We start from the raw sequence: 24,428 nt of genomic DNA, 5'->3' as shown, positions 1-24,428 counted from the left end.
CAAGACAGTCCTTTACATCTGCCAGTTCCAAGGGAGGTCTACACCATATGTGTCTAAATATTTAAAAGTTATAATCAAGCCAACAAACTGATGAAATATGTTCCATCTTCCTATCCTGATGACAATTTGGAAGGCTGGGTTCAACTTTAGAATTCTCAGACTCCTTAGACTTCTCTGCCAGAAGTGGTGGCACATGAAGAGCCAGTCTCTGGCTCCAGCCCACATCCAGCCTCCCTTCTCCTCCCACCCTGGATCCCTCCCACACCATAGAGGCCTCCCACACAGGTATGTGGACACCACTGCCTGCACTTCCAAGCTCTGTCCGGCTGCCCCTTGGCTACTCTGGGCTTTGGGATGCACACACCAGGAATGCAGTCTGCTGTCAAGAGCACTGACACTGGGAACAGGCCTGCAGGAGAGCTGGGGCTCTTTGAGGTCTCAGGTTCCCAAACTGTGATCTTGAAGGAGAGCACGGGCTCTGGGCTAGGGAGAAGTTCCCTTGGCCCTAAGGACTCTTCATGCCATGGAGAGGGGCATGGCAGGGGCAGGGCTCTCTAAAGTGCAGGGATCAGGGCAAAGGCCCTCTTGCCAGTTCTAGTGAGTGAAGCAGAGGACAGAGAAATACCAAGGGAGAGAGAAAGGAGAATATGCGGACAGCATGGGGGTGCTGCCTGGGGAGGGGCCACAGTGAAGAGTCCCTGGGCCAGCCTAAGATTGGGGAAAGAAAAGCTAGGAAAGCAGGAATGTGAAAGGAGATGAATGGAAAGTAAAAAGGCACTGAAAACAAACCTACTTGATAACGAACCTTGCTCTCTTCATATATTTTACGGATGTATGCTTTTTTTTTTTTGAGACATAATCTCGCTCTCTCTCTCAGGCTGGAATGCAGTGGCATGAACTCAGCTCAGTAAAACCTCTGCTTCCCAGGTTCAAGTGATTCTCATGCCTCAGCCTCCCAAGTAGCTGGTATTACAGGCGCCTGCCACCACAACCAGCTAATTTTTGTATTTTTAGTAGAGACAGGGTTTCACCATGTTGGCTAGGCTGGTCTTAAACTCTTGACTTCAGGTGATCTGCCCACCTTAGCCTCCCAAAGTGCTAGGTGGGAGCCACCATGCTGGCCAATGCATGCATTTTTAATTAAACCATTAATCTTACTCCCCAGTTCTTGGCACGTCATCATCATCCTTATTACATATTTGGGTGGTAAAAGGCCACTCTTGTTTTATTTATGTATTTATTTATTTATGTATTCATTTTCATTCCCAATGCCCACCCCACATCCCCACTGACATCAATTGTAATATATTGAATAGCATTTTGTATACAGAGGGGGCCATCCTGACCTCCTCCCTTCACCTCTGCATGTAGTAGCCCTGTCTGAATCCAGGAACCATTCCTCTACATAGATCTGTTACGTCTCTTCAATGTGGTCATGCGTCCTCCATGTCCAGGACAGAATCTAGCTGGCTCCCTCCTAGGCCTTGCAGAAAGACTAGAACACGTTAAAAGATCTAGTAGAGGCCGGGCGTGGTGGCTCGAGGCCGGACGCAGTGGCTCAAGCCTGTAATCCCAGCACTTTAGGAGGCCAAGGCGGGTGGATCACGAGGTCAAGAGATCGAGACCATCCTGGTCAACATGGTGAAACCCCGTCTCTACTAAAAATACAAAAAATTAGCTGGGCATGGTGGCTCGTGCCTGTAATCCCAGCTACTCAGGAGGCTGAGGCAGGAGAATTGCCTGAACCCAGGAGGCGGACATTGCGGTGAGCCGAGATCGCGCCATTGCACTCCAGCCTGGGTAACAAGAGCGAAATTCCATCTCAAAAAAAAAAAAAAAAAGATCTAGAAGGACTTGTTAACCCTAGAATGGACTTTTGCATAGATCACCCTACCTTGGACCCCATAGAAAGGAAATGCTAAAATCCCATTAGAAGTAATTTTCATCTGTAAATAAGTCCCTGTAAAATAAGTCTCTGTAAAATAAGACGTTTTCTTATTATGCTATTTTGAAGCCTATTCACCTGTCATTTTGACTACCTTGAGATACTACAAACATGGGTAGATTTTTATTAATTTAAAATAGTTGATTAATTGACTCCTAATTATAGCATCCAAAGTGCAGACATTTCAAATCTGGCTGTCATCCAGTCTGTTCCTGGATATAAGGCCAAAAAAGCCTAAAAAATAAAATGAAATAAAGAAAGTCTGGCTGTTTCATAGGGGTGTGTGTATGTGTGTCTGCACGCACACACGTGTCTGTGTGTGAAAATAATTTACATATCTAAATTATCCTGAGGCCAACTTAAAATAAACTTTTAGCACCAATCCTGATTTTTTTCCCTTTAATAACAAATTTAAATATTTTTCTTCTTTATGTTTTAGAGACGAGGTCTCACTTTGTTGCCCAGGTTGGTCTTGAATCCTGAGCTCAAGGGATCCTCCCACCTCAACCTGCCAAAGTGCTGGAGTTACAGGTGTGAGCCACCACACCCAGCCAGATATAATTTTTTTTTTTTTTTTTTTTTGAGATGGAGTCTTGCTCTGTTGCTCAGGCTGGAGTGCAGTGGCGAGATCTTGGCTCACCACAACCTCTGCCTCCCAGGTTCAAGCAATTCTCCTGCCTCAGCCTCCTGAGTAGCTGGGATTACAGGCATGCGCCACCAAGCCCAGCTAATTTTTGTATTTCTAGTAGAGATGGGGTTTCACCATGCTGGTCAGGCTGGTCTTGAAACCCTGACGTCATGATCTGCCTGCTTCAGCCTCCCAAAGTGCTAGGATTTCAGGCATTAGCCACCGTGCCCAGCCAGATTTAAATCTTAATATGAACTAAATGACCCTTTCAACCAGAACTGGCATCTTCCTGTAATTTGCCATAATGACAAACACAAGGAGAAAGAAGAGAGGCATCCAACCTGTGTTCTCTAGGCCTTTCAGAAAACATGGAGTTCTTTGGCCACATATATGCCAACCTATGAGAAAGCTGGTATTGTAGACATCAAGGGAATGTGTACAGTTCAAAAAGGAATGTCCCACAAATGTTATCATGGCAAGACTGGAAGAGTCTACAGTGTTCCTCAGCATGCTGTTGGTACTGTTGTAAACAACAAGCTGAGGGCAAGATTCTTACCAAGAGAATTAATGTGGGTATTTATTGAGCACATTAAGCACTCTTAGAGCCGCCACAGCTTCTTGCAACACAAGAAGGAAAATGATCAGAAAAAGAAGGAAACCAAAGAGGAAGGCATCTGGGTTCAACTGAAGCTCCAGCCTGCTCTACCTGGAGAAGTGCACTGTGTGAGAGCCGATGGAAAACAACCTGAGCTGCTGGACCCTCTTCCCTACGAATTCATGGTATAATCTGTGTTAAAAAAAAAAAAAATTAAAACACCTCTGGACTGAAAAATAAATAAATAAATATGCCCTGACCAAAACTGCTAAACAGTTTTTTCCAATCCCATTTATTTTGATTTTCTAGTAGGAGTGTGGTATTAGCAGGGGAAGCTTATTATTAAGATGTCTCTGGTGGTAGTAGTATTGCTACGATATCATAGTTGGAAGTTATTTAATTGAAAAAGGTAAGATATGGTAAATAAGAGTTAAATCCATGGTTCTAAAACACCATGCCTGAAGACCAGCTCTTAGGAAATTTGGGCTCTGAAGATCATGATAGGAGAGAGGGCAGCAACTGGTCCAGGGATATGCTCTCCCATCCTGAGAGTCAGAACTGCCCTGCTGCCTTTGCAATCCCCTCCTTGTTAATCTAAAGTGTAGTTCCAAGGAAACTAAGGGGTTGTCACTGTCTAAGGGAGAGTTTAGAAGTTTTATCAGATTAGGATTTAAATACTTGATCAATTGGTGCTAAGATAATTAGGTGCTGACAAAAATACAGGCAAACTCTCGAAGTGAAGAAACACCTTTGTCGCTGCTGCCCTAAGCAGGGTTGGAGGTATCTCAGGATTCAAGCTGGGAGATCGTTCCCATCCAGGGCAGCTGTTAGCTCATGCAGGACTTTTGTGCAAATTAGAGAAGGTCCTCCAGATAGACTGACAGAGCCTGTACCCAAGGTGCCTGGCCAGGAGCATGGGGCCTGGGCTATAGCCCGCACCACAGCACATGTGGCTGTCCTTCTGCATCAGTGTTCAAACAAGCTCTAGCCTGGACAGCATGTCTCCTTCCAGTGACTACCCTAAAGCTCAAGTTCCCCTTTCTACCCTTCCATAAGCTCACCAGTGGTTCCACGTGGCTAAATCCAAGGAACTGGTTTTGTTCCTCGTATTACTGCCCACTCAGGAAACTCTGACCCCGCGGATCACTCTCTCCTTAAAATGCTCTTCCCCCTGCCTCCGTGATGCCACAGGCTCCCTGGGTTTCTTCTTCTACTCTCCTTTCTCCTTTTAGTTTCTTTGGCTGGGGCTTCCTCCTTGCAACCATGTTTATATGTAAGCTTCACTCAAGCCTCAGTCCTGACCTTCCTCTCTCCTATTCCAGCTAGACTCTTTCCATAACCTCAAATATGATTCCCACAGCCAGGGAAAGCCTTATTTGTCTATTTTCACATCCACCCCACAGGGGACAGTACTGGAGCACCCCCCCTGGCTGTATGTCCACTACTTACCACTCTTTTCCAAACACAAGCTAAATGAGCCCATGGGGAATGGAGGTGGGGCTTGGGGAAAGGCTACATAAGCTCTTATGAGCCAAACTGGACCACATGCTGGTCTGGCAATCTCACCAAGCAGCCTCTGCCTCTGCCAAGGAAAGGTCCATAGCTTGGTGGGGAGATTCAGTTCTGGGGAAAGGATTAGGAAGCTCTAGCAGTGTCTGCAGAGTCCCAGCTGCATTTTCCAATCCAACTTTATCAGCAATAAAGTGATCCCTAGCTGTGGCCTTGTTCTATTTCTCAGTTGGTTCCAACTCAGTGGAGGATAGATAATGTGTACCTCTACCACCACCCCTGAAACTTGCACAGGGCCCAAAACACAGGAAAGCTTAAAGAACAGGCATGGGGTTGAGACTTAAGATACACCCAGCAAGAAGGATGCTTCAGAAGGGAGGGGCTTCTAGATCCTTGACTCATTTAGGATACAGAAGTTTAATGAGACTGGCGTGGCAGAGCCTCAGCAAATTCAGGCCTTTGCTACCTCAGTATATGCAGGCTACGCAGACTTTTGTAACTGACAGACCTAAGCAGGTGCAGCCAACATTAGAGGAATCATTCAGTCACTTAAAACTTGCAGAGCTTCAGTGACTACATTCTTTCTTTAAGTATCAGTAGTTGAGACATCTTTTTTGTGTTCCTATGATACTCCTCAGGCAGGGATAGGCCAAAGCTAACCTCCATGTGGGCTAGAGCTTTAGCTCTCAAACTCTCACATGCATGAGTTACTGAGTAAGCTTATTACAGTTTCCTGGGCTTCCACTCTGTGATTCAGTAAGTCTGGGGTAAAGCCTAGGAATCTGTAACAAGTTCCTAGGTGATTCTCCTGGTTTAAGGACCACAGGGTTAGAGTATACTAGCCTGTGTGGTTCTAGCCTTCTGCGCATTAAATCAATTGCTTCGAATTCTCTTCCTATTTATGTTATGTTGAACTGAATCCAATTTTAGGGCCAAGAAAAGAACCGTGGTAGAATTAATTTTCTGATTCTGTACACTTATCTACAGACTCCTAGAATCACCCTCAAAGCCCATGGCATAGTTTAAAGTCCTCTGTAAATTTGTTACTTAACCCTGGCCATGGTTTTGATCAGGGACCTAGATTTGGAGGTTCAGCCATGGAAGGTGGTGGCTTTTTATCAATTAACAGATAGAGAAACTGGGGCCTTTATTTTACAGGTGGCTGGTCATCTTTTGGGGCATTAATGAAAATATTAGTAAAACCAAAGATTAAGAGGAATAGGCTGGATGTGGTGGTTCATACCTATAATCCCAGCACTTCAGGAGAACAAGGAGGGAGGATTGTGTGTCTCCAGGAGTTTGAGACCATCCTGGACAACATAATGAGACCTCATCTCTACAAAAAAAAAAAAAAAAAAAAATCAACCAGGAGTTAATGTTTACGAATGCCTGTAGTCCCAGCTATACAAGAGGCTGAGATGGGAAGATCGTTTGAGCCTGGGATATCAAAGCTGCAGTGAGCCATGCTTGTTCCACTACACTTAGTTAGCCTGGGCACAGAGAAAGACTCTGTCTCAAAAAAGAAAAATAAAAAGTTGGCCAGGTGCAGTGACTTTGGGAGGCTAAGGCAGGCAGATCACTTGAGGTCAGGAGTTTTGAGACCAGCCTGGTCAAACATGGTGAAACCCCGTCTCTACTAAAAATACAAAACTTAGCCAGGTGTGGTGGTGCATGCCTGTAATCCCAGCTACTTGGGAGGCTGAGGCAGGAGAATCACTTGAACCCAGGAGGCAGAGGTTGCAGTGAACTGAGATCACATTCCTGCACTCCAGCCTGGGTGACACAGCAAGACTCCATCTCAAAAGAAAAGAAACCAAAAAAAAACAAAAATGAATAGTAGAAAGTGCTATTTTTTACTAGGAGACAGTGGCAGGAGCATACTGTCTCCAAGAATCAAGGAGGAGCTGAATTGGTTTAGTCGAGCTGACCTTGAAGTCGGAATGAGAGCAGTTGGAGAGAGAAAGAGAAGTAATGGAACTAGGCTGATAATGAGGGGAGGGAAGACAACAGGGAAGCCTGGGGCTCAGCCAGACACACTTCTGTTGTTTGCAGCCAGTTTCTATTCTGACTGGCTAATACTGGGCCTACATACCACCACTGCCATGTAGAGGGAAGGATTTCCTTAAGAGAAATGTTTTGATCTTGGAGGCAAGGCTACTCCAATCTGAAAGACAAAGAGAGATATGCTTGGACCCAACTGCTCTCAAATAAGATAATATTAATAAAAGCTCTTTTGCTTTGCCTACTACTGGGCCAGAAAGGGTGACTCAGGTCTTAAGAACTCCAGTAAAAAAAAATAGAGATTTCAGAGAATAAACTGGAATAATCTACACACCCACCCCACCCTCAACCAGGGAGCATAGTTACAGGAAGCTCTTGAGAAGTGCTCTCTTAAAAGGTCAAATAAGGAGTCAACAATAAGTGTAATTGGGGAAATCACCCTTTAAAGAATATGACAGTTATACCAGGTAGTCATGCAACTGTGGCTGGATTTGAGGTGGAAGGTCTCGGGAAGATGGGCACAGAATGTGTCTAGCATTACCAGTGAGTTTCAAGGTGGCTCAATTAGAATATTACAGGTGGGAATGCAGGCATGGTATGTACCTTGAGGGGACATATCCAGGAAACTTTTGGAGGGGGCTTTCAGAGAAGGCACAGGAAGATGAAATGAGCTGCAGTGAACCAGGCAGGATAGTGGTGGTTGTCCAGGCCCAGCTTAGATAATTGGTCCAATAGGACAAACCACCTGCAAGAAGAAAGAAGGACAAAATATGCTTCAACAGTCATGCTGTTAGCAGATTCAGAACTTCATAATTTCATATTGCTCACTAAGACGGACCCCATGAAGCAGAACTTAAGAAGTACATCAGAAAAACCAATGTCCTGATTCAAAAGCAAAGGGAAATAAAGTTGAAAACACTCATCAGTACAGCAAACAGTGGTAGCTGACATGTAATAAAGGAGGAAATGGTCAACTGAAGTAGCAAGGTAAAATCTGTTGTTATTGTTGTTGTTTGTCTGTTTGTTTTGAGACAGAGTCTAGCTCTGTTGCCAAACTGGAGTGCAGTGGCACCATCTCAGCTCACTGCAAACCTCCACCTCCTGGATTCAAGTGATTCTCCTGCCTCAGCCTCCTGAGTAGCTAGAACTACAGGTGCCCGTCACCACGACCAGCTAATTTTTGTATTTTTAGTAGAGACAAGGTTTCACCATGTTGGCCAAGATGGTCTCGATCTCTTGACCTTGTGATCTGCCTGCCTCGGCCTCCCAAAATGCTGAGATTACAGGTCTGAGCCACCATGCCCAGCAGTAAAACGTTAAAGACTTGGCTGCGTGGTCCTGAAAAGAGAAGTGGAACAACAGAGGCAAAGAGATGATCAGAGACAAATTCCACTTCTTAGTAAAAGGCCGTAAGGTAATCTGCTGCTGCTTTTGACACAGCTTTAATACTCAAGGCAGAGAAAGGCAGTGCTCTGTGGACCAGCACGTGGCAGAGATGTTCGTCCTCACCAGGCCCTAATGAAAAGCCTTAGAACCACCACCACAGACAAATATGTACTAAGAACCTTCTACGTGCCAGGTACTTTTCTGGGCACTGGGAGTATAGCAGTGAACAAAACAAAAGACCTCTGCTCCCTGGGAACATACATTCTACAGCAGCTTCAGTTGCGGAATACACTACTAATGATTCTCCAGATTAAACAAGTGAGAAAACTGCTTCAAGAGGCAGGTATCACAGGCCTATGAAAATCCAAGCAATGGCTGGACATAGTAGCTCACACCTGTAATCCCAATACTTTGGGAGGCCAAGACAGGCAGATCACTTAAGGCCAGGAGTTCAAGACCAGCCTGGCCAACATGATGAAGCAAAACCCTGTCTCTACTAAAAATACAAAAATTAGCCCAGCATGGTGGTGTGTGCCAGTAATGCCAGCTATTCAGGAGGCTGAGGCAAGAGAATAACATCAACCCAGGAGGCAGAAATTGTGGTGAGCCAAGATTGTGCCACTGTACTCTAGCCTGGGTGACAGAATGAGGGCAATCACTCCTAGGCATTCAAAAGGGGTGATAAATGTTTAGGAATTTTGCATGCCACAACTTTTAACAGCTTAAAATCTTCCACAGTGAGAGTATTTATACCAAATAAATGAGCAAACACTGCTAATCAGTGCTATTTATTTATTTATTTATTTATTTATTTTGAGAGAGCTAGTTTACCAGCACACCATTGCAATGGCTGCTTATGAGAGGACACAGGCGGAAATGGAAATTAAGGGGCTTTAAATCTACAGAATGGGGAAGCATCAATGAAAAATTCTAAATTTTGCAAGAGGCTAGGAAGGTTTCAATTTCCAGATGTGCCTAGGCCATAATTAACTTCTTGATGAAAGACTTTTCCTAACACAGTGTAAAATTCACCGGTCAAGAACTACAGAAAACCAACATAGATTGAAAGGCATTAAGACAAGGCTGGTATCTAACAGATTTTTTTCTCTTCTGTTTTCTCTACTTCCCACAGATACTGCTGGGCCTCTGCTAGTCTTGTTAGCTGGTGCCAGTACTATGCATGTATTCTGGGATTCTGGGGACTTTATTTTAATTGAAGTAGATGTTCATATGATTTTCGGCTGCTCATCAACTGAAGCTCTTCCCCCTCAAGAGTCTTGGTGGGAGGCAGAGTCTATCCCCTTTTATAGAAGCATACACTGTCACTTACTCACTTTCCCAGCTTCCCTTACAGCCATGTGGCCAAGATGCAGCCATGTGACCAAGGCTCAGCCAGCGAGATGAACCCATTCTGGACTTTGAGCCAGTAGTCAGCCATGCACAGTGAGGCCCAATAGAGAATTCCCCACAGTGGTGGGGACAAAGCTCAGCTGCTGACAAAAATGCCTTCTCCAGACTCGTTAATAGGTCATACTACGCAAAGCCAGGTTTTTCTGTCTTCCCTGTAATTCCCCCAACTACCCAATGGACTATGGATAAATTCCTGCTTTGCTTATATCAGGCAATGTTGGTTTCTGTGGCTCATAACCTAGAATGAGCACTGATATAACTGGTCTAACTGCTGTAGGGGCCAGCAGATTTGTTCATGTTTTCTAAGTCTGTTGGGCGTTGGGCTGGTGCTGGGATAATCTTCTCCGTCCTGTTAACCCTTTGGACCCTAAAAGTGGAACACACAAGAGACATTGGCTGCAGCCACTGAGTGAAGGCCCTGGGCTGAGGCTGAACAGTATGAGAGTGCTTGCAGAAGATCATCATAGACTTTAACGTCCTTGGTCTTTACATTATAAGAGGAAGGAAATTTGATTTGGGGGGCATGCATCCCTGGGAATGTATTTAAAAACTAACATACTATTAAGAAGGGGAGATTTTGACAAAATGCTTTTTTGTCACTTAAAATGTTGATACTTCATTAACCTCTTTTAGACTTACTTGGACAAAGATTTGTATCATAGGTTGCTCTTGTGCATGCATAAAAAGGAAAATATAAGCAAAATGATATAAAGTACTCTTAGAAACTCTTTATATTCAGAATCCAAATATTCTGAATCATCTTTGCTTTCAAAGTTGGACAAGTTTTTTTTTAGACAGAGTTTTGATCTTGTCGCCCAGCCTGGAGTGCAACAGCACAATCTCCACTCACTGCAATCTCTGCCTCCTGGATTCAAGCAATTCTCCTTCCTCAGCCTCCCAAATAGCCGAGATTACAGGTGCCCACCACCATGCCTGGCTAATTTTTGTATTTTTAGTAGAGATGGGGTTTCACCATGTGGATCAGGCTGGTCTCAAACTCCTGACCTCAGGTGATCCACATGCCTCAGCCTCTCAAAGTGCTGGGATGACAGGCGTGAGCCACCATGCCCAGCCAAAAGTTGGACAAGTTTTTTGTTGTTGGCTTTTATTTGGTAATTTTTTTTTGGACAAGTTTCTATTGAATGTCTTTTTCCCACCTAAAACATAGTTCACACAAGCCTGTAATACACTCTGAATACAGATTTTTCTATATAGGACCTCAATTTTGGATGATATTCTGAAAGGTTTTTTTTACGTTTTTTAATTTTGAAATAATTTTGGATGCACTGTAAGTATAGAGTTTTCATGTGCTCATTACCCAGCTTTCCCCCACGTTCTGAATCACTTTTGGAAAACTGAAATATAATTCACACACCATAAAATACATCCCTTTAAAGGGTACAGTTCAGTGGTTTTCAGCGCATTCACAAAATTGTACAACCACCACCGCTATCTTTTCTGGAATATTTCTTGATTTCTTTTTTAATTAAAATCCTTCGAGGGAATTATTACAGAACATTTCTGTCACTCCCCAAAGAAACCCTGTATCTATTATCAGTGACTCCCCATTCTACTCCTCCTGCTCCCCGAGCCCCTGCAACCACTCATCTACTTTCTCTCTGAATCACTTTTTAATTCAGAATGGTCTGTGTGCATCTCAGTGTTACCCTCTGTGTCACCAAGAGCACTGGTGATAGAGCATTTTATAGCAGAGTGCTTCATTCTGTCTGCAGGATTTTCTTCCAGGCTGCTGGTATCTATTCTGCATATTTTAACACACATGTGCAGACATGACAACTCCATCATAACCCCAGCCTGGATAATGAGACTGTAATATGAATACCAATTTCAGAGAGGCTGAAATACGAAAAACTGCCAGGCATGGTGGTGGGCACCTGTAATCCTAGCTACTTGCAAGGCGGAGGTGGGACAATATCTTGAGTCCAGGAGTTCAAGGCCATCCTGGGCAACATAGCAAGACCCGGTCTCTTTTAAAAAAAATGTGGGGGCTGGGCACGGTGGCTCACGCCTGTAATCCCAGCACTTTGGGAGGCCAAGGCGGGTGGATCACGAGGTCAAGAGATCGAGACCATCCTGGTCAACATGGTGAAACCCTGTCTCTACTAAAAATACAAAAAAATTAGCTGGGCATGGTGGCGCATGCCTGTAATCCCAGCTACTCAGGAGGCTGAGGCAGGAGAATTGCCTGAACCCGGGAGGCAGAGGTTGCAGTGAGCCGAGATCGCACCATTGCACTCCACCTGGGTAACAAGAGCGAAACTCCGTCTCAAAAATAAAAAATTAAAATTAAAATTAAATAAAAATTTAAAAAATGTGAGGGAAGAAAATGAACGTGGACATCTTAGAACTAATGAAACACTGTAATAAAAATAGGTTATTTAGGACATTCCATTTTATCGGCATTGTATCATTGTCAGACATCATATCGTCATACATTTCTATTATCATTTGATCTACTTCATATCTTCTGGTAAGCCAACTGAATGCTATAGCTGAGGACATATGAGATTAAGAAATAGGACAGTGATGAGTTTCTATCCCATGGTACAGTAGACATTGATAAATTTAAAGAACAGTCCTGCTCCCACTTCACAGCCTTCTTGGAGCAAAGGCTAAACTACCCATGAGTGACTGAAGGAGGAACTCAAAGGAGCAACGGATTTTATGGGGAGGGAGGTGGAGGTTACCCTTATAAAATGGGAGCAGGGTAGCAGGTATCCACTGCTCCCCTCAGGGATGTTCACTGGCAGAGTGATGCCTCTTGTCCTCTTAGCCCTCACTACCTGTGCTGGTAGTTTTCAAATGGCCCACTCTCCACCATTCTCTGCCCTGCTGTGTGCCCAGGCAGGCTGACTGCTGCAGATTACATTCCCAACTCATGACAGTCCTCTGGCTTCTGGTGGGTTTCATGGATAGGAGGGAGTTATAAGTGGGGAAGAGCAAGTGGGCAGGGTGATATTTATCTCCCCCCACAGCCCACCCTCACACCTGGCCAATTAGGGCCACAGTTTTGGCTCTGGCTTCTTTCCTCTGCCACGTTCCTGTTGGGCGGCATCTCTGCCTGCCTTGGCAACAGCTCCCACTGAGTTACGGTAACAGCTCCCGCCCCTTGTCCCTACTAGAACTTCCCAGTAGCTAGTTCCTGGATACAGCTGCATCCCCTGTTGGTACTTTTAACCTTGCCCACACCTCGGAAAGGTGTGGACATGGTTAAAGGTGGTGTCCCTTTTCTAAACTCTCTTCAGTTGCCACTTTGAATGCACCATCTGTTTCCTTTTGGAACACTCAGTTCTTCCCAAAGTGGGTGACTCACAGACAGCTTGGTGCCTCTCTCTCCTCTCCTCTCCCTTCCTCTCTGGGTTGATGCCCCTGCATCAGGCATCCAGTCCTCTCTCCTACATAATACAATCTTACTGGGCCAGGCTCTGTTCTCAAATAGGGAGGTCTGCAGTTGGGGGCCGTATTAGGCCATTCCTGCATCGCTGTAAGGAAATACTGGAGACTAGGTAATTTATAAGAAAAGAGGTTTCATTGGCTCATGGTTCTGCAGGCTGTACAGTGTTGGCATCTGCCTCTAGGGAGGCCTCAGGAAGCTTTTACTCACCAGGGAAGGAGAAGCAGAAGCAGGCACTCCACATGGCGAAAACAGGAGTGCATGACGGCAGGGGTGAGGGGGAAGAGCCAGTGCCACACACTTTCAAAAGACCAGATCTCCTGAGAACTCGTGAACTATGGGGAGGACAGCACCAAGCCTTGAGGGATCCACCTCCATGACCCAAATACCTACCCCGAGGTCCCCCTCCAACACTGGGGATTACACCTCAACATGAGATTTAAGGGGACATCCAAACTATATCAGTGGCAATAGGTGAAATTCAGGGGTAAGATATTAAAAAGACCAATTTTGTCTATGGATCCAAGATACATTCTATAATCCAGTTTAACCAATAAAAAAAAATTGAGATTTTGATTCCCAAGATTGATATCTAGTTCACAGCTGGTTCTGCACTCAGAATGCATAGGATGTCATTCATTGGTTCCCTTAAATCCCACTCTCAAATTTATATCTCCAGTTTCAGGCCCATACAGACAGCTGTCTTGTTCCACAGGCTCCTCATTGAACATACTCACATCAAACTTACAATCTTCCTCTTTCTACCCTCAAACCTGGGGCTCCTCCAGTGTTTCCTGTTTCATTCCACATATCATTCTCCATACCATTGCTCATGCCCAAAACCTAAGTCATTCTTGACACATTCATCTTCACTCTTATATATATATGAATTTTCAGACACTGTAGATCCTGTCTATGAACAGATCATTTATCCAATCCACCCACTTCTCTCCACCATCATAGCTACACCCTAGTACAAGCCATCATTAACTCTTGCCTGGACATAGTATTAACTCACAGTCCTATGGGCTCAGCTCTCTTCTTCCCTGGTCTCTAAACTTTCTTCAATCAGTATCCAAGGCCTTTTACATGCTTTAAAATCAAATAAGAGCATGATATTCTCCTGCTTAGAAGCTTTTAGGGCTCCCAACTGGTCATATAATAAAGTCCATTGGGAATGAGAGAAAGAAGAAAAAAAAGTTTTTTTTAAAGATAAAGTCCAAGGGCTCACCATAGCTTAAAAGGTCCTTCAAGATCTTGCCCCTGGCCTGCTTCATCAAGTACTAAATCATCTTCACACACAGCACTCCAGACACACTGGCCTTCTCTATTCCCTGAAATGCCTTGCTCTTCCCCACCTCAGAACATCAAACGTTCCATTCCAGTTCCATCTACCCAGAAAGCTCCATCAGCTCCCACATCCCCAGTCCGGCCCCTTCATTCCTTGCCCTAGCTCCAGCTCCTGTACTTGTCCTATGTAACACTTGTCACCATTATTGATATGGGTCACTTACTTTCTATCTCCTCCAGACTTGAAGCTTCTTCAGAATTGGAACTGTATCTACTTCGTTCACTTCTAGGTCTCAGGGCCTAGCACATAGCCTGGCACGTGGTGGTTGTTTAATACACATCTGTTGAATGAATGAGCCCATAGTTATTTCACCTTGAGCCTCAGTTTCTTCATCTGTTAAGCTCAAGGAAGTGAGGTTTCTTCCAATGTAAACATTTCATGATTTTATGATTGCAAAGCCCTTCTTTGAACACTAAAACTGCTCAGTTGAAGACAAAATGGTTAAAGAGGAAATTTTTTTTTTTTTTTCAAATTTTAACCATTGAAGTCTCAGTCATAAAGAGGAAATCCTTGAGACAACTCTGCTGCTCCCACCTGTCCACAGTCTCCTGGGAAATACAACATACACAACAGTCTCACAGGTCAAAAGACACCTCCGCTTCCAAGAATTTATCTCCTCTCTTTCAAGAAAGTTAAATTGCAGGTGTGGCCTTATGTCTCTAGCTATCCTTCTCATGCACAAGACACAATCCAAAAAACCTCCAAACTCTACCCTACTGAGATGTCCCAGATTCCAATGGCACCAACACGGATGGATTTCAAATTTGTGAGCTTTATCATTTTCTTCTTTTGGAGGTGGTGGGTGTTAGTAGAATCTTTACACATTATATTGTTTTTAAAAGTTTTAAAGTGGAAACAAACTAAAGAAGCAAAATTTATCCCTCTCTAGAATCTCAGATGTAGTTAGTTGAGACCATACTGAATTCGTGTATGGCTGGTGTCCTTGGAAGAAAAGGAAACAAAACACCGACACAAAGGAAAGAAGACCGAGACAGGGGCAGAGATGTGAGCTGTGCTGCTACAAGTCAAGGAACACCTGAGGCTACTAAAAGCTGGAAGAGGAAAGGAAGCATCCTCCCCTAGTGCCTTTGGAGGGGCATGGCCTTGCCAACAATTTTCTTTAAGGCTTTTGGCCTCTAGAACTGTGATACAACACATTTCTGTTATTTTAAGCCATGTAGTTTGTGATACTTTGTTACAGAAGCCCTAAGAAATGAATATATCAACCTTCAGGAATTTATTCCTCTGGAGCATAGGTTGACAAACTGCAGCCCATGGGCCAAATCCAGCCCACTGCCTGATTTTGTATGACCCATGAGCTAGGAATTATTTTTTTCAGAATAACATTTGCAGTCAATTTGATGGTAGGAAACACTAACTTTGAACATCAATTAATACAAAATGTTATCCCCCAAAAAGGAATCTGTCTTCTCATTAGACTTCCATTACAGAAAAATGTACTCAATTATTTTACATTTTTAATTTCACCAATTAAAAGCAGAAGTTTGTTTTTTCTTGTTATATGAGTACCTACATAATATCCACAACTTTGCCTCTTGGCCCACTGATATGGTTTGCCTGTGTCCCCACCCAAATCTCTTCTTGAACTGTAATTCCCATAATCCCTACATGTTGTGGAGAGACCCAGTGGGAGGTAATTGAATCATGGGGGCAGTTGGCTTCAGGATGTTCTGACAGTGAGTTCTCACAGATCTGATGGTTTTATAAGGGGCTTTTCCCCCTTTGCTCAGCACTTTTGCTTCCTGACACCATGTGAAGAAGGATGTATTTGATTCCCCTTCTGCCATGATTGTAAGTTTCCTGAGCCTTACAATCAGGAAGGCTTACTCCAGCCATGCTAAACTGTGAGTCAATTAAACCTCTTTCCTTTATAAATTACCCAGTCTCAGGTATGTCTTTATTAGCAGTGTGAGAATGGACTAATATACACATAAATCCTAAATATTTTCTTTTTTATAGAGACAAAAAAATAGAGACAGTCTCTCTGTTGCCCAGGCTGGAGTGAAGTGGCACTGATTATAGCTTACTATAACCACCAATTCCTGGGTTCAAGGAATCCTCCCACCTCACCCTCCCAAGTAGATAGGACTACAAGCAGAGGCTACCATACTCGGCTAACTTTTAATTTTCTTTTGTAGAGACGGGGTCTTGCTATGTTGCACAGGCTGTAAAATATTTTCTATGTGGTCTATTAGAGAAAAAGTTTGCTGAACTCTTCTCTACGGGAATCTCAGTGTCACCTACTCATTTAGCCAGGGAATTTCTTTTTTTTTTTTTTTGAGACGGAGTTTCGCTCTTGTTATCCAGGCTGGAGTACAATGGCACGATCTCGGCTCACCGCAACCTCCGCCTCCTGGGTTCAGGCAATTCTCTTGCCTCAGCCTCCTGAGTAGCTGGGATTACAGGCACGCGCCACCATGCCCAGCTAATTTTTTGTATTTTTAGTAGAGACGGGGTTTCACCATGTTGACCAGGATGGTCTCGATCTCTCAACCTTGTGATCCACCCACCTCGGCCTCCCAGAGTGCTGGGATTACAGGCTTGAGCCACCGCGCCCGGCCTAGCCAGGGAATTTCTAAGCATCAGTAAAAACATTTTTATTATGATAAAAAGGATCTATTTCTTAAATCTGTTTTCATCTTATATAATTTTCCGTAATTTCCTTTTTTTTAACAGCTTTATTGAGATATAATTCACACACCATGCAATTCATCCATTTAAAGTATATAATTTAATGGGTTTTAGTATATTCTGTTTTACAGCCATCATTACAGTTAGATTTAGAACATTTTCAGCACCCCATAAAGAAATCCCTTAGTAGTCAGATCCCATGTGACCCTGGCCCAGGCAATCACTCATCTACTTTCTATCTTTATGGATTTGCCTATTCTGGATATTTATTTTATTTTATTTTATTTTTAAGATGGAGTTTTACCATGACGGCCAGGCTGGTCTTGAACTCCTGACCTCAGGTGATCCACCCACCTCAGCCTCCCAAAGTGCTAGGATTACAGGCGTGAGCCACTGCGCCCAGCTCTATTCTGGATATTTCATATACATTTTCTATGTTACTTTTCAGTATGTGCTTCGATTGATCTTAATTTTTACTTATTTCCTTTTAATACTTTAAAACGAGAATCAATACTGTAAATATAAGCCTTAGGAGTCTGACACCTCTGACATCCTATCTTTTCCATCCTGAAATTTATCCCACAGATAGGGTCCCACTGGCTACATTTCCCTTACAAAATGTTAAATGACTGAATATCCTAAGGCCAAGAAAGTGGTACCAGTGTACTGGTGTCCTCAATCTCCCAGCTTGTAGCTTTTTGAGTTGCTGACTTATGATATGGCAGGAATCAGCCCCATATATTTGTTATAGCTTATAGATAATATGGATCTCTGAAATGGGAAGAAAAAGTGGTAAAAAGAAAATTGTCTGTACAAATTGCCCTTAAGAAATACGGCATAATATTTAAATATTTCATTTTAACTAAAGTGTTCTTTCAGAATCAAGATTTTTTTTAAACCGTGCTTGGCCTCACCAATATTGACTTGCCTTTATTATTGCTAACAGGTCCTCTGACTGGAAGCTACCACTTCATCTTGATTATCATAGTAATTAGTTATAATGACTTTTAATGGGTCCTTGAGTTCTTTCCTTACTTGTTAAAGAGCCATAGCTTTTAAATCACCTCATCTATTATTCCAGTTATCTACTGCTGCATAACAGACCACCCAAAGCTTAGTGGCTTAAAACAACAATAATCATTTTATTATCTGATGGTTTCAGTGAGTCAGGAATTCAGGGAAGCGCTCCACTGGGTGGCTCTGAGTTAGCATCTCCCATGCAGTAACAGGAGATGGAAGAGCAGGCATCGGGAGAGCTTGGGATGTCAGGGCCTCTCCATGTGATCTGTTTACATGAGTTAGTTGTGCTTCCTTGAAGCATGGTGGCCTCAGGGTAGTAATGTATCTTAGACAGTGGCTCAAGGCTATAACGCAGGGTCTACAGAATGAGCCAGAATCTGCACCACCTTTTTTGACCAAGTCCAGAAGGTCACAGAGCATCATTTCTGCCATACCCTACTGGTCCACCAGTCACTAATGTTTGGCCCAAGTTCAAAGGGAGAGCCACAAAGTTCATCTCTTCAAGGGGGGAAGATCAAGGAACTTGCAGACATGCTTTAAAACTAAAATTAGCTAGGCATGGTGGCATGCACCTAATGTGGTCCCAACTACTTGGGGGACTAAGGTGGGAGGGGTGCTTGAGCCGGGGAGGTAGAGGCTGCAGGGAGTGGTGATTGCACCACCGCTCTCCTGCCTGGGAGATAGAGCAATGCCCTGCCTTGAAAATAAATTAATTAAATAATGTTTTAAAACTGCTACAAGCTGTACAGAAGACATTCTTTGGTTTACGCAATAATTACTCTGGCAAAAGACATTACTGTCTTCCATTTACTTCCTTGTTTTTCTTCTCTTTCTTCTTTAAATGATCCCCTTTAAGTGTTTACAAATTTAAAGATTTCAGCTCTAAATATTTTGTTTGTTTCATGTGTTCTGTATATAGACCAATTCTTGTGCCAGGCACAAATATTTCCGGCTGCTCTGTTCTGCTCTGCCTACTTCCTGTTTGGTTGACTTTGATTTCCTGTACTCTGTCAAAGGGCTTCATTAAAGTTGTAAACTTCCATTTTGACCGAGGCACTGTGTTCTGTTTCTGAATATGCCAGTGGCCTTGAGCAACAGTATACATACAGTAACTGTTAAGTATAATACAGGAAGTGAAAATTAAAGTACTATGTCTTAAGATTGATAGAATTAAATGCTCAGTTTAAGGAAATACATATTTTAGTGGAGACCATGTTTCAGGAGCTCAGACCTCAGCCAGCTGGTGAACTGCTCTGGACCACCACTAAAGATCTACCCACAAACTCTTATTTCCAAGTGATTACAGGCCTGGCTAGGAGTCTCTTTTTTAGGGACAGTTCAATCTCTCTCATTTTGGGTTGCAAATAACAGGAACCTCTACTGGTTTAAACCATAAGAGAATATTTATTACCTCATATAACGAGTCTAAGGTAAGATGGTTCCAATTCAGTGGCTAATCACGTCACCAAAAACTCATATTCCTTCTAGTTCTTTCTGCTCTAATACCTTCAGCACAGCGGCTTAATTTTTTTTTTTTTTTTTTAAGACAGGGTCTCACTCTGTCACCCAGGCTAGTGTGCAGTGATGTAATCTTGGCTCGCTGCAACCTCCGCCTCCCAGATTCAAGAGATCCATGTGCCCCAGCCTCCTGAATAGCTGGGATTACAGGCACACACCACCACGCCTGGCTAATTTTTGTATTTTTAGTAGAAAAAGCGTTTTCCCATGTTGACCAGGCTGGTCTTGAACTCCTGGGTTCAAGTGATCCACCTGCCTTGGCCTCCCAAAATGCTGAAATTACAAGCGTGAGCCACCGTCGAGCCCATGGTGGATTTATTTTTAACTCATGATTTTCAAACAATTTCTATGGTTTACTTGCCACATGCAGACATGGCAAAGTCTAATGAATTCCTGGGTGTCCTTTTTATGAGTGGAAAAAACAAACAAACAAAACTATTTCAGTTCGTTTGAGCTGCTATAACAGAATACTGGAGACTGAGTAATTTATAAAGAACAGAAATTATTATTTTCTTACAGTTCTGGAGGCTGGGAAGTCCAAGATCAAGGTGCTGGCATTTTGCAAGGATCTTCTTGGTGCATCATCACATGGCAGAAGGGTAACAGCAAAAAGAGTTGCCCCCTCAACCTTGAGTCCTTTTATAAGGGCCCTAATCCCATCCATGAGGGCACCATCCTTATGACTTAATCATCTCTTAAACACCCCACCCCTTAATATTATCACATTGGGAATTAGGTTTCCAATACATGAATTTTGAGGGACACATTCAAACCATAGCAAAAACCTATTCCAGGCTGCACATGGCATCCTAGCACTTTGAAAGGCCAAGGCAGGTGCATCACCTGCGGTCAAGTGTTTGAGACCAGCCTGGCCAATGTGGTGAAACCCCATCTCTACTAAAAATACAAAAATTAGCCAGGCGTGATGGCACTTTCCTGCAGTCCCAGCTATTCGGGAGGCTGAGGTATGAGAATCACTTAAACCCAGGAGGCAGAGGTTGCAATAAGCTGATATCATGCCACTGCACTCCTGCCTGGATGACAAGTAAGACACTGTCTCAAAAAAATATATATGTGACCAAGATTGTTTCAAACATCTAAGCCAAAAACTGTATTCAAAATATACCCAGTAATAGAAAAGTATACGTTTATGATTTATAATATTGATCTATTTCTTTTTTTCTTTTTTTTTTTTTTTTGAGATGGAGTCTCGCTCTGTCGCCCAGGCTAAAAAGCTAAAGTGCAGTGGTGCAATCTCGGCTCACTGCAACCTCCACCTCCTGGGTTCAAGCGATTACACTGCCTCAGCCTCCGAAGTAGCTGGGATTACAGGCTTGCGTCGCCACACTGGTGAATTTTTTATATTTTTGGTAGAGACAGAGTTTCACCAGGCTGGCCAGGCTGGTCTTAAACTCCTGACTTCAAGTGACCTGCCTGCCTCAGCCTCCCAAAGTGCTGGGATTACAGGCGTGAGCCACCACGCCCAGCCTGATCTACCACTTTTAATTAAGCACTAAGTAAAAATAAAGATGTATATATTTACTATGAAAATGAAAACATTTCATCTGGAATATCCAAAATTAGATTTAATATATTTTAAATCTCATTAGAGTTTCTGATAGTTTGCGATAAATACTATTACATGAAAGTTATGCTTGTCTTCAACCTCAGTGGTGTTAGATACTAAATACAAGCCTTGTTTTTTATGTAGTAACTTAGAAAACCCGATCTCCTGCTTATAATTTCCTATTTTTCCACTCCCTGGTTACACAAAATCTGTTATTTAAGCTGATTAGGACCTACGAGCCTTGTAACCATTCCCAGTTTCCTAGGATCTCTCTTCTCTAGACAACCTCCTTCCTTATAGTGCTTAGTATAAAATCCAGGTCGGGCACAATGGCTTACGCCTGTAATCTTAGCACTCTAGAAGGCCAAGGCAGGAAGACTGCTTGAACCCATGAGTCTGAGACCAGCCTAGAAACATAGAGAGATCCCATCTCTACAAAAACAGTTTTAAAATTAGCCAGGCATGGTGGCTTGCACTTGTAATCCCAGCTACTCATGACACTGAAGCAGGAGAATCACTTGAGCCCAGGAATTTGGAGCTATAGTGAGCCATGATTGTGCCACTGCAGTGTGACAGTCGGTCTCCTAAAAAAAAAAAATCTATGGCAAATGTATAAAAAAAAAAAAAAACCAGGCTACCAAAATTTATGTGTATGTGATATGTAATTATAAAATATACAATAAAAGTTGGCCGGGCGCGGTGGCTCACATCTGTAATCCTAGCACTTTGGGAGGCCAAGGCGGGTAGATCACCTGAGGTCAGGAGTTCAAGACCAGCCTGGCCATCATGGTGAAACCCCATCTTAAAAAAATAAAAAATAGGCCGGGCGCAGTGGCTCCAGCCTGTAATCCCAGCACTTTGGGAGGCCGAGGCGGGTGGATCACGAGGTCAAGAGATCGAGACCATCCTGGTCAACATGGTGAAACCCTGTCTCTACTAAAAATACAAAAAATTAGCTGGGCATGGTGGCACATGCCTGTAATCCCAGCTACTGAGGAGGCTGAGGCAGGAGAATTGCCTGAACCCGGGAGGCGGAGGTTGCACTGAGCCGAGATCACGCCATTGCACTCCAGCCTGGATAACAAGAGCGAAACTCCATCTCAAAAAAAATAAAAAATAAATAAATAAAAGTTACACAAGGATATACTCCAAATCATTACTCTTGGTTATTTTTTGCACAGGGGTTGGTTATTTACTTGACTTTCATTTTCTCTGCTTTACTTGTTTACCATGATCAAGTAATAGCAGAAGAAATAAACCAAAGCCTGCATATAAAAAAGCTCTAGAAGACAACACGTATACTCATACTCACACACGTACGTAGGTAAAATCTGTATTAGTGAGGCAGAACTGTAAGTGAGTTTTCTTCTTTTCTCCAACCTTTCTAATTTTGTTTTATTTTACAGAGACCAGGTTTCACTATGTTGCCCAGGCTGGTCTTGAACTCCTGGACTCAACTGATCCTGCCCCCATGGTCTCCCAAAGTACTGGGATTGCAGGTGTGAGCCACCATGCCCAGCCTTTCTTTAATGTTTTATTTGTGTATTTTTTTAGGTTGTAATTTTAAAATAAACATATTTTAGCAAAAAATTAAAGACTTTGAATGTTATTAAAGAATTTAGGTCCAGCAGCAGTGGCTCATGCCTGTAATCCCAGCACTGTGGGAGGCTTGAGGTAGGAGGACTACTTGATCCCAGGAGTTTGAAACCAGCCCTGGGCAACAGAGTGAGATCGCACCTCAATCTAAAAATAAGTAAGTAAATATATATGTGTGTGTGTGTGTGTGTGTGTGTGTGTGTGTGTATACATATACATATATATATATATATGAATTTAGTAACTAGCTGGCTCAGCTTGCTTGCTTTCATGACATTAATCCATAATTTTGATACCTGTCTTAATATAATCTCTATCATACCTCTCTGCAGGCACAGTTATCACTTTGGGCAGGAGTTGAGCCTTGTGGCTTTTTTTTCTTAATGGTATTTAATGCCCAGTGGTGATACACTGTCACTCATTTCAATACTGCAGTGATTCAATGTGTAGTCATTTATATTTTATCTGACATTTAATAAGCATCTACAAAGCTCTAGGCACTATACTAGCCACTCTGGGGAATAAAAGATGAACAGGACACAGTCAATGCCTTTAATTAAAGAAGTAAACGCTTTGATTTTTACTTTTCCCACATAGGTATAGAACAGAATTTTGGGAAAAAGAACTGACAGTCTTAAAAGATATGGGGTTTGTGAACGCTAAACCTACATACATTTACATTTTTATTAGTAAGATTATGGCTGACAGTTAGCTAACAAATATTCTTATATTTGTTTATATCTTAGGTCATATTTTGAAATGTGATGTGACATAGTGAAAAAGAAACAAAGAGTCTGGAGGTCTGGTTTCAAGTCTCAAGTCAGCAATTAACTAGCTAATGAACATGGGCAAGGTACTTAAACTTTCCGTGCTTCATTTTCCTCATGTGTAAAACGAGGGAGATGAACCAAATGATCTATAGGGTTCCTTCCAACTTTAAAATTGAAATCTCTTCTGTTGAGACATAAAAGAGGCACCATATGACTTGAAGGTGATGATGACTTTATTACCTTTTCTGAAATACGTTAATTTAAATCTGAACAAGTAATCACTGGCTCTCATGGTTGTGACGCATCAGAAACCCAAGTCAGTACACTGTGTCATACTTCCAAGCAGTGCTATATACGCAAAACTAGTAACCAGAGTATAGGGCCTACACAATATAAACAAAAGATTTAAAAAAGAGAAGTTTTTTTGTTTTTGTTTTCATTTTTTTCAAATAGAGACAGGGTCTCACTATGTTGCCCAGGCTGTTTTTGAAATCCTGGACTCAAGCAATCCTCCTGCCTCGGCCTTCCAGTGTCAAGATTATGAGTGTGAGCTGCTGTGCCCGGCCGAGAAAATTTTTAAGAATGGATATTTTATGAATACCTTTTGGAGTTTTTATGTACTAAGATTTCATTTCTCTGAGTGTTCATTAATATTATGTTTCACTTCCTTAAATGAAAATAGGTGAGTGGGGCAGGTTTCCTCGGAGATATAGTTTTTACTTTAGGGACTATCCCTTTCCCCTAAAGTTTGCTTTAAAAACGGCAGCACATGAACTTATGTTAGAGAGGAGGGAGAGCAGGCAAAACTAACAACAGGATCTGGATATGCTGCCACATGCCGAACTATGAATTTTTTTTTTTAAGAGACAAGGTCTTGCTCTGTTACCCAGGCTAGAAAGCAATGGTGTGTTCATAGCTCACTGCAGCCTCAAATTCCTGGGTTCAAGTGATCCTCCCACCTCAGCCTCTCGAGTAGCTAATATTACAGGTGCACATCCCCACACCTGGCTAAGCTTTTATTTTTTGTACAGATGGAGTCTCGCTATGCTGCCCAGGCCGGTCTCC

General features: G+C 42.9%; 1 long non-coding RNA gene across 5 annotated transcripts in view; it reads right to left on the bottom strand.

Moving 5' to 3' along the window:
- The window catches only part of LOC120360402 (uncharacterized), a 96,582-nt gene that overhangs the window by 65,559 nt on the left and 6,595 nt on the right, over positions 1–24,428 (bottom strand). The window contains exon 3 of one of the 5 annotated variants that reach the window (XR_012517743.1): positions 14,404–14,520. The exons of the other annotated variants lie outside the window; for them this stretch is intronic. This is a non-coding gene — a long non-coding RNA (uncharacterized LOC120360402). The remainder of the gene's footprint in view (positions 1–14,403; positions 14,521–24,428) is intronic. 5 annotated transcript variants of the gene reach the window in all.

Source organism: Saimiri boliviensis, chromosome 1 (assembly GCF_048565385.1).
Source record: "Saimiri boliviensis isolate mSaiBol1 chromosome 1, mSaiBol1.pri, whole genome shotgun sequence".
Lineage (NCBI taxonomy): Eukaryota > Metazoa > Chordata > Mammalia > Primates > Cebidae > Saimiri > Saimiri boliviensis.
The sequence above is the reverse complement of the archived record's forward strand: the minus strand, read 5'-3'. Positions and strand labels throughout refer to the sequence as shown.